We start from the raw sequence: 15979 nt of genomic DNA, 5'->3' as shown, positions 1-15979 counted from the left end.
CGCGCCTCGCCCCTTCGGCCGAAGGTCCACGGGAATGCGGTCCGCGCCGAGAAGACTGGACACACCGCGCAAACCTCCCGCTCCATCCACGGCGCCGCCCGCGCTTCCGCTTCCGGTCTCGGGCGGGCGTTCTGCGAGGACGGAAGTTCGGGGAGAACGGACGATTGGGGGCTCCGGGTTGAGGCGGCGGGGGGGCGGGGCGGGGCGGGGCGGGGCCTCTCACCCCAGCCTCGGGGGAGGCGTCTAGTTTCTAGAGTTAATGAGAGCCCGGTCCGCGGGCTGAGTCAGCACCAGGGACAGGGACCAGGTCTAGGGGCGGGGCTGTGGGTGGAAACCAGTTAAAGAGGCGGGGCTGTGGGCGGGGACCAGGCTGTGGGCGGAGCCCGGGACCTGGCGGGGAGAGACGGAAAGAGCCGAACTGTGGCCGCGAAATCGGAGAGAGACGAACCCGAACCGCTGAGCCGAGGAGCGGCTGAAGATAATGTCAGTTTTATTTCATCCTTTCCAATAAATCATTCCTTTTGTATCATTTCCTGCCAATATTGTATTAAGCAGGGCCTCCAGTGTGTGTTTCGTAGAAGCAATGATAATGAACGTGCTTCTCTTATCCTTGATTTCAACACTGCACCATAAAGTTTGACTCTGTAAATACTCTTTATGAGATTGACAGAGTTCCCTTCTATTCCTGATTTTGTAAGAGTTGTTTTTGTTGTTGCTGTTTATTTTTTAATACACAAATGGTGCTGAATTTAATTAAATGTCCTTTTCTGCAGTTATCGAGGTTATTATTTCTCCCTTTTCAGGGACTAGAGTACTGAATTACATGGCATGACCCAAGCTTAGTCATGATATGGCCTTCTTATAAAATATAGCTGGATTTGGAATGCTGATTTGATTTTTATTTAGGATACATGAACTTAATTCAAGAAGGAGAGTGGCCTGTTATAATATTCAATTACTAAATTGACTAAGGAAGCATTTCACCTCTGCAGTTCTCATCCAGAATATTTCCTCGGATGAATAACGGACATAACAGAGAGGTAGAGAAAGTCTCTGTAAGGCATATACTCACCTGTCTCATTGGAAATCTCATTCTCTGGGCAGGGAGTGCAGTCAAAACAACAAAAAGCCTCTCTCTCCTGAGGGCTCTTCCTAAATCCAGGACTACAATTCTCCCTGCATAAGGAGCATGAAGTCTGGAGATAATCAGATACCTGTTGGTAACAGCTGTGACTTTTAACGAATTTTCTAATAACTAGAATGTTTCAGATTATTGGGCATTTAACAAATATATATATATATATATATATATATTTTCATTTTCTGAGGAAGATTCACCCTGAGCTAACATCTGTTGCCAATCTTCCTCTATTTTGTTTGTGGATTGCTTCACTCCTTTCCATGGCTGCATAATATTCCAATATATAGCTATGTCACATTTTGATTATTCATTCATCCATTGATAGACATCTAGGCTCTGTTTACCTTTTGGCTATTGGGAATAGTGCTTCTGTGAATGGTTTTTACATTTTTAAATGGTGAAAGAAAGTCAAAAGAAAAATAATATTCCATGACACATGAGAAGTATATGAAATTCAAATTTTGTTGTCCACAGATAAAGTTTTATTGGCACCCAGCCACATCCATTCACAACATCTATGGCTGCTTTCACATTATAACACTGGAGTTGCAACAGTGAACCTATGGCTTGCAAAGTTGAAAATATTTACTACCTGGCCCTTTACAGAAACAGTTGCTGAACCTTCGGCGAAGGAATCAGAAGGTTCATTATTAGTCACCTCCTTTGCAAGCTCTGCTTGGATGAAATATTAATGCTCTCTTGTTTCCTCTTATTATGTTCTCCCACATTTGCGGGCTGCAGACAAATTAAGAGAGAGCCTCATTGTAATATCCTGTAAAAATAATATATGTACGTATTTGTATGCAGTGTATAGTAATAGTGATAGTAGCTGATAGATATTTACTGTGTACATCCTACTCTGCCAAATGCTTTCCGTGCATTGTTTCATTTAGTCCTCAAGATAACTGTGTGAAGTAGACAAATATTTTTTAGTAGATGAGAAAACTGAGGGTCAAAGAGACTGTCAATTGTTAGGGTCACATATTACATGGTTGGATCTGGAATGCGGATGTTATGGCTGAATTGTGTCTCCCCAAATTGGTATGTTGCCGCCCTAACCCCCCGGGACCTTAGAATGTGACTGTATTTGGAGACAAGGCATTTAAAGAGGTGATTAAGGTAAAATGAGGTCATTAGGGTGGGTCCTAATCCAATATGAGTGGTGTCCTCATAAGAAGAGGAGATTAGGACACAGACATGCACAGAAGGGAGACCATATGAGGACACAGGGAGAAGGTGACCGTCTGTAAGCCAAGAAGAGAGGCCTCAGGAGAAACCAACCCCACTGACACCTTATCTCAGAATTCCAGACTCCAGCACGGTGAGACGATAAATGTCTGTTGTTTAAACCACATAGACTGTCATATTTTGTTACAGCAGCCCTAGCAAACTAATACTGTGAAACTCATGCTATCTGCCAGAAAAGCCAGTCCTCTAAGCTCACAGAATTTATTGTCCCTGATTTGGGCTGTACCCTTCAGATGTCCCTCTCCTTCTAGAACCTCTTCCTTCTCAGAGGCTTAGGCCTGGAGGCTCATGTTTTTTCTTCTCTAGATTCTTGCAGATCCACTTCCCTGAAATTCTGGCCCCTGAGCCCTGTGCTTGGGGAGCAAATGTGATGATGTATTATTTTCCTCTCCAAGCTTCTGCACTTTCACATCTTCCTCTGGTTCTACTTCTGGGAGTGTCTGAAGGTCTAGGGTGACAGTTCCTCTAGCTGTTCCTTCTGCCTTTGAGATAGAATGATAAGTAAGAGCATTCGTGGAACTGAGTTTCTGCAGTAATCTGCAGAGGGAGCGTGTGTGTCCAGCAGGGCTTGCAAACACCAGGAATCTGCTCCAAGGGGGTGGGAAAGCAAATTGTGACACATTCACAGAACAGCACACAATGTAGATTGAAAAGAGTGTGGCCGAGCTCTAATTATTGCTAAGGAAGGGGTTTCCAAGAAATATTTCTTATCAGTCAGTGTGCAATTAGGAAATAGAAACTGTACACATTTTTATTGTTTTATCTTAATTTTTAAGGAAGTATAGCTAGAGGTTGTATCTTAGCTTTCTAAGGTCAAATGTATTTATCTTTGTGAAATGAGATCAAGCCCCATATGAAAACAAATTTAAGAGACCGCGCTTCTCTGGAGAAACTCAAAACTCATGTCTTTTGGTCCCTTTGTATAGCATAAAATAATTTTGTCCCTTTATGTAGAATGGGCAATAAAATAACTTGGCAGAATGGTGGGCACTCTTTATTTTGGAGCCAATCTTATCAACTTTTGGAGGAATGATTCACATACAACACACGGCTTCTTTTCACAATGTAAAATTTGCTGTGTTTTGACAACCTCTGTCACAATCAAGATAAAGAACATTTCCATCATCCCCCTCAGTATCCTCGAGGCTTTTTCTGATCCATCCCTCCCTCTGCTTCACCCTAGGCCACCATTGATTTGTTCCTCCTCTCTCCCCTATATATGGTTTCATCCTCTAGAATTTCCTATTGTTGGACTGTGTGATGGCTAACTTTATGTGTCAGTTTGGCTAGACTGTGGGGACTAGTTGTTTGGTCAAACACCAGTCTAGGTGTTGCCGTGAAGGTATCTTTCAGATGTGATTAACATTTAAATCAGTAGATTTTGAGAAAACCAGATGGCCCTCCATAATGTGGGTGGGCCTCATCCAGTCAGTTGAAGGACTTAAGAGCAAAGATTGAGGTTTCCCAGAGTGGAAGGAATTCTGCTTCCAGACAGTAATGTAGAAATATAGAAATTCTGCCTGAGTGTCCGGCCTTCAGACTCAAGACTAGAGCATCAACTCTCACCTGAGTCTCCAGCCTGCTGGCTTGTCCTACAGATTTTGGACTTGCCAACCCCCACAACTGCATGAGCCAATTCCTTAAGATCTCTCTCTCTCTCTTCTATTGGTTTTGTTTCTCTGGAGAACCCTGACTAGTACAGAAATATTCCAGCATTTACTCTTTTGTGTCTTTTATGTCAGATTTCTTTTCCTCAGCATAATGTCTTAGAGATTCATGCACATCATTGAGCAAGTCAGCGCTTCATAGTGTAGATATGTCACCTATCAATGGATGTTTGGGTTCTTTCCAGTGTTCAGTAATTGTGAATAAAGGTGCTGTGAACATTTGTGTGTGAGTCATTCTGTGGAGGTATGTTTTTATTTCTCTTGGATAAATACCATATGATCCAGTAATCCAACTTCTGGGTACATATGCAAAGGAAATGAAAACAGGATATTGAAAAGATATCTGCACCCCCATGTTTATTGCATCATTATTCACAATAGCCAAGATGTGGGGACAACCTGTCTGTCAACAGAAGAATGGATAAGGCAGATGTGACATATATATGATGGAATATTATTCAGCCATGAGAAAGAAGGAAATCCTGCCATTTGTGACAATATGGATAGATCTTGAGGGCATTATGCTAAGTGAGATAAGTCAGACAGAGAAAGACAAGTACTGTATGACCTCACTTATAGGTGGAATCTAAGAAAAGCTGAACTTGTAAAAACAGAGAGTAGAATGGTGGTTTCCAGGTGCTGGGGTGTTGGTGCAATGGGGAGATGTTGTCCAAAGGGTACAAACTTGCAGTTATAAGATGAATAAGTTCTTGGGATCTCAAGCAAAGCATAGTGATTATAGTCAACAATACCGTATTGTTTACTTTAATGTTGCAAAGAGACTAGATTTTAAATGTTCTCACCACAAAAAAGGATTGATAATCATGTGACATGATGGAGATGTTAACTGATGCTGCAGTGGTAATCATGTTACAATATGTAAATATATCAAATCAACCCGTTGTACATCTTAAACTTAAAAAAGTGTATGGATATATTTCCATTCTAGTTGGTAAATCACGACTTCAGTCCAGCTGCATATCTAGCCTTTACCATAAGATATCCCACAATCCAGCTACTAATGAGTTAGTGGCTGGCACCAGGGGTGGCCCCTAGGATCTTGTCTGAGGCTCATAGCCAGTGTCCATTCTGTATGGTCAGTGCCCTGCCCAGACCAGGAATCCTATACTTTGAATATCACCTGTGCAGAAAAATACTAACATAATTGGCCATTGGTTGGGGTCTGGGAACTTGGACCCTGCCATGAGGATTCTTGTGCACTGGGTTTATTGAGGGAGGACATTTAGCAGAGGAGGAGTGAGGGGAGCAGGGTAGGACAGAGGGAGGAGCTGAGCAAGGAGGTGGTCTCAGTTGGAATCTAGCCTCAGCCTAATCCCATGGGGAGCCCTGTAGCCTGAACAACACCACCGAATTGATCTCACCTTGGGGCGAGGGCTGGCTTTTTGTACTTCTGTGACCACCAGTTATTGGCTGTGGGCTGGGTCAGAGGGTTTGTGCAGCTGTTGGACTGGAAAGCAGTCCTCTGGGGAAGGGGAAGCTGTGAGCTGTGAGCAGGCGACACCCCCGGAAGCTGGGGGATGGGTGCACCAGCTGCTCAAGGGTGGCTGGACAGGGAGGCATCAACAGTGTCTGCTACAGGGGGCTTCAATTAGTTTAGGATGACTGGGGTTTTGGGGGAGTGGGGAGGCTAGAGGGGGAGACCAGTGTAAGATGAGGGAGGGTCTCAAGTGCCATATTAATGAGCCTGGACTTCATCCTGAAGGTAAGAGGGAGCCATGGGAGGGTTTAGAACACAGAAGGAGCATAGTCAAGGTGGGCAGGGCTTCCCTGGAGCCCCCCACACACAGTGTGAGGATGAGTGACATCTCTGGGGCTCCTCCAGGCTTACCTCTTCCGTCTTGAGTGTCCTTAGATTTCCCCTTTGCTGGGAAAGTCACAAGGGGTTAGGTTTCTGCAATCGCTTGACTAGAATGGTTCATTTCCTCCATCCCATCTTTCCCCTTTTTCTCCCCTTACGACTTCCCTCATCCTTGCAGGACCTCTGTGGTCCAGATTTTATAGCCTTGGTCACCTCTTTTGGGTTTGAAGGGTGAACGGCATCTTGTGTGCTCAATCACTCACTAAGACCCCAGACCCCATCTGTGGTAGGTAGAATAATGTGGCTCCCCACCCCAAGTTGCTCACATCCTAATCCCTAGAATCTGTGAATATATGACCTTACACAGAAAAAGGGACTTTGCAGATGTGATTAAGTGAAGGATCTTGAGATGGGGAGATTTTTCTGGATTATCCAGGCGGGTCCAATGTAATCACAAGGGTCCTTTTAAGAGGGAGGCACAAGGGTCAGAGAGAGAGAATAAGAGAAGGAGATGGAGGGGGAGAGAGAGAGAGAGAGAGAGATTGGGATCTATGTGTCTGTGTATCTATATATATATCTATGTTTCTATGTATTTATGTATCTATATATGTATGTATGTATGCATGTACGTATGTATGTATGTATGTATGTGTGTGTGTATCTATCTGTCTATCTATCGAGAGGGTGAGAGAGAGAAAGAGGAAAAGGTAGAAGAAGAAGAGAGAGAGAGAGATTTGAAGCGAGAGATTTGAGGAGGCTACACTGCTGGCTTTGAAGCTGGAGGAAGGGGTCTTGAGCCAAAGAATGCAGGTGGCCTCCAGAAGCTGGAAAAGGCAAGGAACGGATTCTCCTCTGGAGCTTCCAGAAGGAGCACAGACCAGCTGCCATCTTGATTTCGGCCTCATAAGACTCATGTGGGACTCTGACTTCCAGCCCTGTGACATAATAAATTTGTGTTGTGTCAAGCCTCTAAGTTTGTGCTGATTCATTATGGCAGCAGCAGAAGACTCATTCATCACCTCATCCCATTCCCATCCCCAGGAGGAATCTGGGCTTGATCAGAAAACCTTCCAATTCCTTAATGCAACCTCCAAAAGTCAACTCTTCCTTCTGTCTCAGACTTCCCACCCACATCCTGATGTGACCCCAATTCTCTTCCTACTTCCCAAATTCCTCTCCATCTCCACAGCCCCTGTCCTAGACCAGACCACCACCACTCTTTTCTCTCTCTTAGATCAGCCTCACTTTCTCCCTGTCTCCCCACCCATGACCACATCCTGTGCAACACCCACTCTACACAGCACAAGTGTTGTAAAACACCAACCTGCCCATTACTCCCTTCCTGAACCTCCTTAAATTGTCCTGAGGATAAAGCCTCAACCCTTTCACCCACTTCAGAAGATACTGGATGAAATGATCTTTGGCGACCTCTTCAATTCAATTGTGGCTGGTACCATGCCTCCTATGAGTAGCTGTAGCCATTTGGCATAGTGGGATAATGATATTGACAACAGTAACTAATACTCTTGAGCATTTAACCTGTCATGCAGGATTTTTTGATTTTCTCACATGAAACCTCAAACCTTATGAAGTTATTATCGTCATTTTACTGATGGGGAAACGTTGCTTCTCAGTGTGTTAGTTACTTCTTGCTGTGTAACAAATTACTCCAAAACCTAACAACTTTAAACAACATATTTTTATTTTCTTATGCTGTATCGGGGTCAGGCATCTGGAGGTGGCTTAGCTCGGTGGTTCTAGCTTGAGGTCTCTAACGAGGTGGCGGTCGAGCAGAGGGCTGGAGCTCTCAGCTCCTCCTCACAGGGGCCTCGCCACTGCGCTGCTTGAGTGTCACAACAGCGTGGAGACGGGCTCCCCTCAGTGAGTGATCCTGCAAAGAGAGAGCACGGAGGAAGCCACAATGACTCTTACAACCTCAGGTGTCTCAGATGTCACACAATGTCACACCCTCCTTTTCCTGTTCATTAGAAGCAAGTCACAAAATCCAGCTCACACTCAAGCAGAGAGGAATTAGGCTCCCCCTCTTGAACGCAGGAGTATCAAAGAATTTGTGGACATCTGTTAAAGCTACCCCGTTGGTCTTTCTGCCTCTCGGGTCCACACTCCTGGATGCATTGCACAAGGATTATAGAAGAAAGTGCAAGTCCCAGCATCCCCTCCCGGGTAGCAATGTTACCAGACATTACTGCATCCCTTCCACAGCGATCCTTTGGGACAGGACCTATTGTTATTCTTATTCTCCAGATGAAGAAACTGAGGCCCAGAGAGGAAAGTCATCTCCCAAGGTCACTTTGGGAATATCTTGCAGAGTCAGCATTTGATCCCAGGTCTGTCTGACCTCAGACCCTATCACTGTGATAGCCAACACTTGGAGATTTCCTGTGTGCCAGGCTCTGTTCCAGGCACGTCACATATGACCGCTCCTCGGATGTTCATGTCAGCCACACGAACTAGATCCTACCATTACTGGGCCCATCTTATGGATGGGAATGTTGGGGCATAGAGAGATTGAGAAGTTGCCCGAGACAACACATGACTGGCAAGCAGTGGAAATGGGATTTGAACCCCTCAGCAAGCTGGTTCCAGAGTCTGCTTTTACCCTCCAGTGCTTCTCAAACACAACACAGCTCTGTTTATCCTCCTTCTTGGTGGAATTTGCTGCATTTTCACGCTGGCTCTTAACTGCAGCCTCACTGGGGCAGGGTCCCTTGATGAATCTGCTTCAGTGATCATAACTCCAGGATGGGTATCTTGCCTTGCACAGATCAAAAGGGAGAATGCAAAGACAAGTGGGGCTTTTCTTCCCAAGAACTTGGGGCTGGTCTTTCCATCTCGTTTTTTAGCTTGTAGCAGATACTCTTGGTGCCTGCCCACCCCCGTGACCCTCAACCCCTCAGGACACACTAGACTGACATCTGCCAGCCACTGCATTTTGTTATCAAGAGCGTTACACTCTGGAGCCTCAATCTGTGAGTGACAGGAGCTGGTGGATAAACACCCCAGTTCCCTCGCCCCTCAGTTGGGATAACTCTGAAGAGTGCACTCTATGCTGCCTTCCAGAGGTGCCAGGGAGATTAAGATCCAGTTTCTCACTGTGTAACCTGCTTGATAACACACCTGCTGTGGGCTCTTTCCCTTCCCTATCTCACTTACCCCCTCACCAGCTGGAGTTTTGGTGGCCCTCTTTGCAGATCTACCCTTACCAGAATTCTTGTCTCAGCTTCTGCTTCTGGGGGACCCGAACTAAGGTGTTACTAGACCTCCATATTTATTAGATTGCGCATGTGTGTGTGTTGGGTTGGCTTGGGAAGCTGGGAATGGGATGGGAGTGTTGTTGTGCATTGAGGTGATGATGGATATGATCAGATATAGTGGAGAGCTGAAGGCAGATGAAATGATTAAACTCTAGACTTTGGATTCAGAGGGTCCTGGATTCAAATCTCAGGTCCAAGTAATCTTGGACAAGTCACATCTCTTCTCCAACCCTCAGTTTCCTTTTGTAATTTTTGGTAAAATAGGTGGGGTGGGAATCCCTACTTTACGATGTTGACATGATGATGAAATTAAATTTTGTTGGCAATGTGTCTACACAGTGCCTGGTACATGATGGCTATGGTGGTTATTTTTATGGAGCAGGCTGGGAAGAGACCCTTGAGTTGGGGCTTGCCTCATTGGAGTCAAGTGGTGGAAGCCCATTTATCATTGGGTGCAATGGAGGAAGGTGATGAGAGATGGGAGGTAGATGTTGGTGGGGAAAGGAAAAAGAGAGCAGGAGGGAAGGAGAGAGACATGGAGAGAGATAACATAGTGACACAGCAGCCAGACCAATTTTTCTTCACAGTGATGAGAGGAGAAAATAAGGGGTTTGCCACACTGTCCTCATTTAGTGGGAGCAACTCAGCAAAAAAGGTCATGATATTCTCACAGTGTTGAGCAATTCCAGCTCCACCCCTGCCCTCTTCCCGCACTTCCTGTAATTGAAAACCTGGAGAACAGAGAAAAGTTTCCCCTCTTTGAGTGACAGAAACGCAGCACGATGTGGACCTTCAGCTTGCTCCTCTTCTGGGGTGAGTGTGAGGTTGAATGGGGTACTCTGGGAAGCCTGGGCTGGAAACAGGCTGTAGGAAAAAGGGAGGGCCATGGACCGTCCAGCCAAGAGGTCATAAATGTGGGTTGGACACTGCAAACACCTTTATTGGGGGACCTTCGACAAAAATCACTCTAGCTCAGGGAATTCCATCTGTCAGGGCAGATTTCGTTTATAGCCATTCACTTGACATGTATTTCCTGAGTACCTACTATGTATCAGGAGCTGTTCTAGGCAGTGAGGATAGAGAAGTGAATAAACAGATGAGGTTCCTACTCTCGTGGGGCTAACATCCTAGTGGGAGGGGGTGGGTGGAAAAGAATCCACTAACAGTAACAGCAACCACCCACTTACCATCATTCTAAGTTCCTCAAATATAGAATGCACTCAACCTCCACAGAATTTCTCTGATATTGGGTCATCAATAGCTCCATTTTACAAAGGAGAAAACTGAGGCAAAAGAGATTAAATATCTTGCCCAAGACAGCTTAGCTGGTAAGGGGTGGAGTCAGGGTTTAAAACCAGGCAGTCTGGTCCAGAGTCTGTATGCTTTATCACTACACTATGCTACCACAAATAATAAACAAAAGCATTTCAGGTAATAATAAGTGCTATGAAAGAAGTTGTTATAGAGTGTGACTGGGGGTTGTATTGAAGGCGGAAGTCAGGAAAGACATTTCTGAGGGGATGATATTTGTGCTGAGATCAGAACAATGAGATGGAGACTTTCTGTCTGTCCTCTTATTGCTTCTTCTTTAGGCATCAGTTTTTCTTGGTATTGTTTATCTTCTATGTTGTGGTTTCCTTGACATGTCTTGTGAGTTTGGGTCATGGGTTCAAATCTAAGAATGAGGGATCTTTTCTAAGTGACAAGTGTGGGTTTCCTCTGCTGTTGTAGAGTTTCTCCTATTTTATGAAGGAAGAAACTTAGGTATGATGATATTAAATAACTTCCCTGAGGCCACATGGTCTGTAATTGGTGAAGCCAGATTTTTAAACCCGCATATTTTGATGCCAGATTTGGTATGCTTAAATACGATACTCGGTTGCCTCTAAGATAATTCATGAGCAAGAGAATTTCAGTTAGTGATGGTGAGTTGGAGTGTTGGGAGTTTGGGTCTGTGGAACTGGTTGACTGGAAGGCTTCATCAGAAGAAGCAGATAAGTCATGGACTCCAAATGCAGGAATGCAGCGTTGTTGCTTTGGGGTGTCAGCACTGGTATTAGCCATTAGCACCCCTCATTATGCCCTGAAGTCAACCAGCAAAGAGTAGTGATGATGACTTTGATGATGTTGAAGGTGAGGGTGATGATAATGGTGGTGGTGGTGGTGGTGATGATGGTGGTGGTGGTGATGATGATGGTGGTGATGATGATGATGGTGGTGGTGGTGGTGATGATGAAGAGGATGATGATGGTAGTGGTGGTGGTGGCAGTGGTGCTGATGAAGATGATGATGGTGGTGGTGATGAAGGTGATGATGGTGGTGATGATGATGATGGTGGTGGTGATGATAGTGATGATGACGGTGGTGAGGGATAATGATGATGATGATGATGATGATGTTGGAGAAGAGCTAAATGCTGGAGGACTACACTGCCTTTTAGATATTTAAAAAAACTAATTGCCCTACCATTTCATGAAATTTTAATACCACAGATAGACTGTACATCTATTTGTGTATTATATGTATATCTATATGTGTATTATACATAAAAGAGTAAGATTTTTTTCATCTTTCCCAAAAGAACCAAGTTTTGCCCTTTTGGGGGAGATGTCATTCCTTTTGAGAATGCGTGTTTTATTGTACGTCTTTGAAAACCGGCTGGAGCTATTTTTGTAATTGAAAAGAAAATGAATACAATCAAAATGAAAAACCAAAATAAAGTGCAGAAAAGCAGGAATGGTGGCTGTGAAGATTATGTGAAATAATGTATGTTTCTCACTCAATTGGGTCTCTCATGTAAGCTCATCAAACCTGAGGCCATGCCAGGAGTAATTTTTAAGGTTGAGCCCAAAAAGCTTCTTGCTGCTTCACGGTAGTTTTCTTTTCTTTCTACACAGGGGGTTGTAGTATATGTAGCTGCGGAATATTCGCATCAACCCCACCGGAATCAGCGGCATGGCGTAAGTTGGTCCAAGAGAATCCATATGTCCAATGTGGTGGGAGGACGTTTTCTGGAGAGGAGATTCTTTTGTTCAGAGGCTGACAGCTGGTCACTTGCTGAGAGCTAGTTAGTGGCAGAACAAAGGATAACTTCCAGGTCTCCTGGTTCCCACTCCAGGCTCTTTCCTTTGTGCCTTGGACTTGCTATGTGACCTCAGGAAAGTCACATAACCTCTCTGATCTTCAGTTTCCTCAGCTATGAAATACAGATAACAAGGTTCCTATCCCACAGGGATGTTGTGAATCTTGAATCAAAAGAGGTAACTTTGTAAACCACCTGGTATGTGTAATAAGAACTTCATAAATGGTAGTGTGGTGGGTATTGGGATGAAATTTAATCAAACTACAACTCAATGTGAAAAAAATACATTTTTTATGTTTAATTAAGAATTCTCATCTTCCATATAAGCTCCTGTTGGATAGAGGAGGAAAACGTTGTCAGCTCTTAGTGTTCTCAGTGTCTCAGTTTTTCGGTTTAGTCTTACTTGGAAAACCCAGTTTATATTGTGTGAAGACTTAATCTTTCAAAATTTCTCACCCTGCTCTTGTTCCTCCCAAGACGGCATCTGGGTGTTGGTGTAGGTGCAGCTTATGGGATCTTGCAGCTGTGAAGTGTGGACTCCAGGTGGGGTGCTTTATCTACTGATGGAGCATGGTCCTACCTTGGTTCTTGCTTATCCATCAATCCTCTCAGAAGCTCGGCATCTCCCAGGGGTCCATGCAGTAGCTCCTGGTTTCCATGTCCAGGCTACAGAAACCAGAAGAGTTTTCTTGGATCACCTACTAGCTCTCCCTGTCTGCTGGTTCTAATCCTTGGCCCCCACACCATGTTGGATGTGGCAACAGCAGAAAGAAAGCTTTTGTTGGGAGAAGTCACCCCTTAGCCTTGATGCCCCTAAATTCACCCACTCCTATCTGGAAGTCTCTGAGGTGACCCATCTCCACTTACATTTAGCCTTGAGGTGAGATGGCAGAGAAGCAGGAATCCTGGTGAGTCTTCTTCGTCTTATCTCTCTTTTAGCTTCCCACAGTTTTCTTTCTGCCTGTATAACAGGTATATCCCTTACATCATATCCTGAGTCCTCTCTACACCACAGCTTAATGAAATCTCTATCTTCCAGTCCTCCAAGCCTGGCTATTGAAAAATAAGATTTATTGAGATATAACATTGTGCAAGTGTAAGGCATACAATGTGTTGATTAGATACAGTTATATATTGCACAATGATTACCACCATAGCATTAGCTAAGACCTTCATCACCTCACATAATTACCATTTTTTTGTGGTGAGAACATTTAAGATCTACTCTCAGCAACTTTTAAGAATATAATATAGTATTGTGAACTATAGTTACCATTCTGTACTTTAGACCCCCCAAACTTATGCATCTTGTAAGGCTTTGCTTTCAAGACTATTGTCTTCTTGGGAACTAAAAAACCCAATTTGATAAGGAAAATCTGAACATTACCGTTTGGCTGTCATTGTGTGTCTGCAGCTAAGACATCTGAAATTTTCCTGAATGAGATGAAATCCTTTGGCAGAATGGGTTTGAGGAGGGGGGGGTCACATCCCTATAAGTGGAAAAGAGAAAATTACGTCAATATATTTCCAAAAAGGTCATCCTTGATTTAAAAAATCTATCATTTTTTAAATAATAAAAGTCTTTAATAAAAATTTTTAATAAACCTGAGCCCAGAAAGCCTTTGGTTGGTGAGAAAGAGCTAATCTCCATAGTTCTGCGACCCCGCCCAAGCCTGGCACAGTGTGGGGAAGTTAGGTGGATAAATAAAGAATATGTGCCCCACATAGAGAGTGTGAGAAAAGTATGGGAGAGGGATGTACAAGGAATTTATAAACGGGAATTCAAAAGGCTTAACATTTGAGAAAATTTGGTACCATCAGAATTAAAAATCCATAAACACAGGTGTATTAACTTTGTGAGAGTTCATTGAACTGTACACTTATAGTTGCACTTTTCTATATATATATTACCCTTAGTAAAATGTTATAAAAATGCACATACACTTGACACAGCAATTCTTCATCCAGGAATTTACTCCAAAGAAATAGTCATATAACATAGAGAGATATCTCACTATACACTCAAGGGTGTGCATGTTAGTACTATCCTGGTAACAACCTGGTATAAACTAAATGTTTGTTTACACTCAGGGACTGGTTGGGTCAATTGTTGTGTTGGTGAGAATAACTCTAGCTACTGTAACAAATAAACCCAAAACTGTCAGTGGCTTAATAAAAAGAAATTTAATTCTTGTTTGTTTAAGAGTCCAATGCAGATATTTCTGGCTAGTGAGTGGCTTTCCTCCACGCGATGATTCAGGGACCCAGATCCTTCTGTATTGTGGCTCAGCCAAGCTAGGGTCTCAGAGTCTTCTGCAGATAGCGGCAGAAGGGGAAAGAAACAGTGGAGAAGGCACACGCACTTTATAAAATCCTAGGCCTGGCCGTGACACATGTCACTTCTACTCATGGTCAGATGACCATACCTGGAAGCAAGGTGAGCTGGGAAATGTAGTCCATGGTTGGGCAGCTGCCTCCTAGCGACAATTACACACCATAGAAAGGGAAGTGTGGAGTTTTTGTTTGATCTTTGGCTACCTCGCTATCTCTGGTGCAGCTATAGCTCATGGATACAATGGAATACTATGCAGCTGTTTAAAAAGCATGAGTTAGGTCTATATGGACTGACTTGGAAAGTTGTCCAAAATGTATTATTTTCTTAAATTTCCATTATAGAAATATTAAACAATCAGAGGCAGGGAAAATAGTATAACAAATGGCCATGTGCCCATTGTCCAGCTTCAACGCTTGACAAATTTTGCTTCTCTTGGTTTGCAAGACATACTGTTGAGTGAAAGAGCAAGTAGAAATAGAACAGAGCTGCCCAAAAGAACTTTCCATGATGATGGACATGTTATAGATCCACAGCAGCCACTAGTCACATGTGGTTATTGAGCAGTTGAAAAATGCTGTTGGCACTATCTTCATGCTGCCTCAAACCTACCTCAAACCAACAACCAAGAGAAACCCACACATCCCCTCAAGGCACAAGGACACTTCCTCTCTTCAGTTTCAAAATAGAGTTTCTCTGTCATATTTTGTTTAAGGGTGTGAGTCCAAAGGAAGGTTTTGCTTCTAGACAAAGTAAAGCAGCTCTCTGCTAAAAAGAGGGCACATAGCTAGCAATAAACCCATATAAGAAAACAATGATCCTCAACTCCTACCTCACACCACACACAAAAATCACTACCAGATGGATCATAAACGTGAATGGTAAAATGACAAAGCTTCCAGAATATAGCATAGGAGAACATCTTCACCATCTTGGATTATGTAAATATTTCTTAAAAGGACAAAAGAAAGCACGTACAGTAATGGAACACATTAATAAATTGGGCTTCATTGAAAGTAAGAACATAAATTGATCAAAAGATATCACAGAGCCAGCCCTGGTGATCTGGTGGTTAAGATTTGGCACTCTCGCCACCGCGGCCTGGGTTTGTTTCCCAGTCGTGGAACCACATCACGCATCTGTCAGTTGTCATACCATGGTGGCAGCTCACATAGAGAACTAAAACTAACAACTAGGATACACAACCATGAACTGAAGCTTTAGAAAAGGAAGAAAAGGGGCCAGCCCGGTGGCGTAGTGGTTAAGCTCACACACTCTGCTTCGGAGGCCTGGGGTTCACAGGTTTGGATCCCAGGCGTGGACCTACACACTGCTCATTGAGCCATGCTGTGGTGGCGTCCCACGTACAAAAAATAGAGGAAGATTGGTACAGGTTAGCTCATGGACAATCCTCC

At 43.8% G+C, this 15979-nt stretch overlaps 1 protein-coding gene across 8 annotated transcripts in view; it reads right to left on the bottom strand.

The window, feature by feature from the left end:
* The window catches only part of LOC147911376 (5'-3' exoribonuclease 2-like), an 85967-nt gene extending 72082 nt beyond the window's left edge, over positions 1-13885 (bottom strand). For 5 of the 8 annotated variants that reach the window (XR_015551050.1, XR_015551054.1, XR_015551048.1 and 2 more), the window contains exons 1-2: positions 13620-13885; positions 1-131 (exon numbers count right to left, since the gene is read on the bottom strand). The gene's annotated coding sequence lies outside the window, so the exon portion shown is untranslated. The remainder of the gene's footprint in view (positions 132-13619) is intronic. The other 3 variants (XM_087428108.1, XM_087428109.1, XR_015551047.1) reach the window with 3 other exon arrangements.
* Between the last annotated feature and the right edge of the window lie 2094 nt (positions 13886-15979).

Source organism: Ceratotherium simum, unplaced genomic scaffold (genome assembly GCF_057802395.1).
Source record: "Ceratotherium simum simum isolate JZ-2026a unplaced genomic scaffold, ASM5780239v1 HiC_scaffold_43, whole genome shotgun sequence".
NCBI lineage: Eukaryota > Metazoa > Chordata > Mammalia > Perissodactyla > Rhinocerotidae > Ceratotherium > Ceratotherium simum.
Note: the sequence above shows the minus strand (reverse complement) of the source record. Positions and strands in the feature narration are given on the sequence as shown.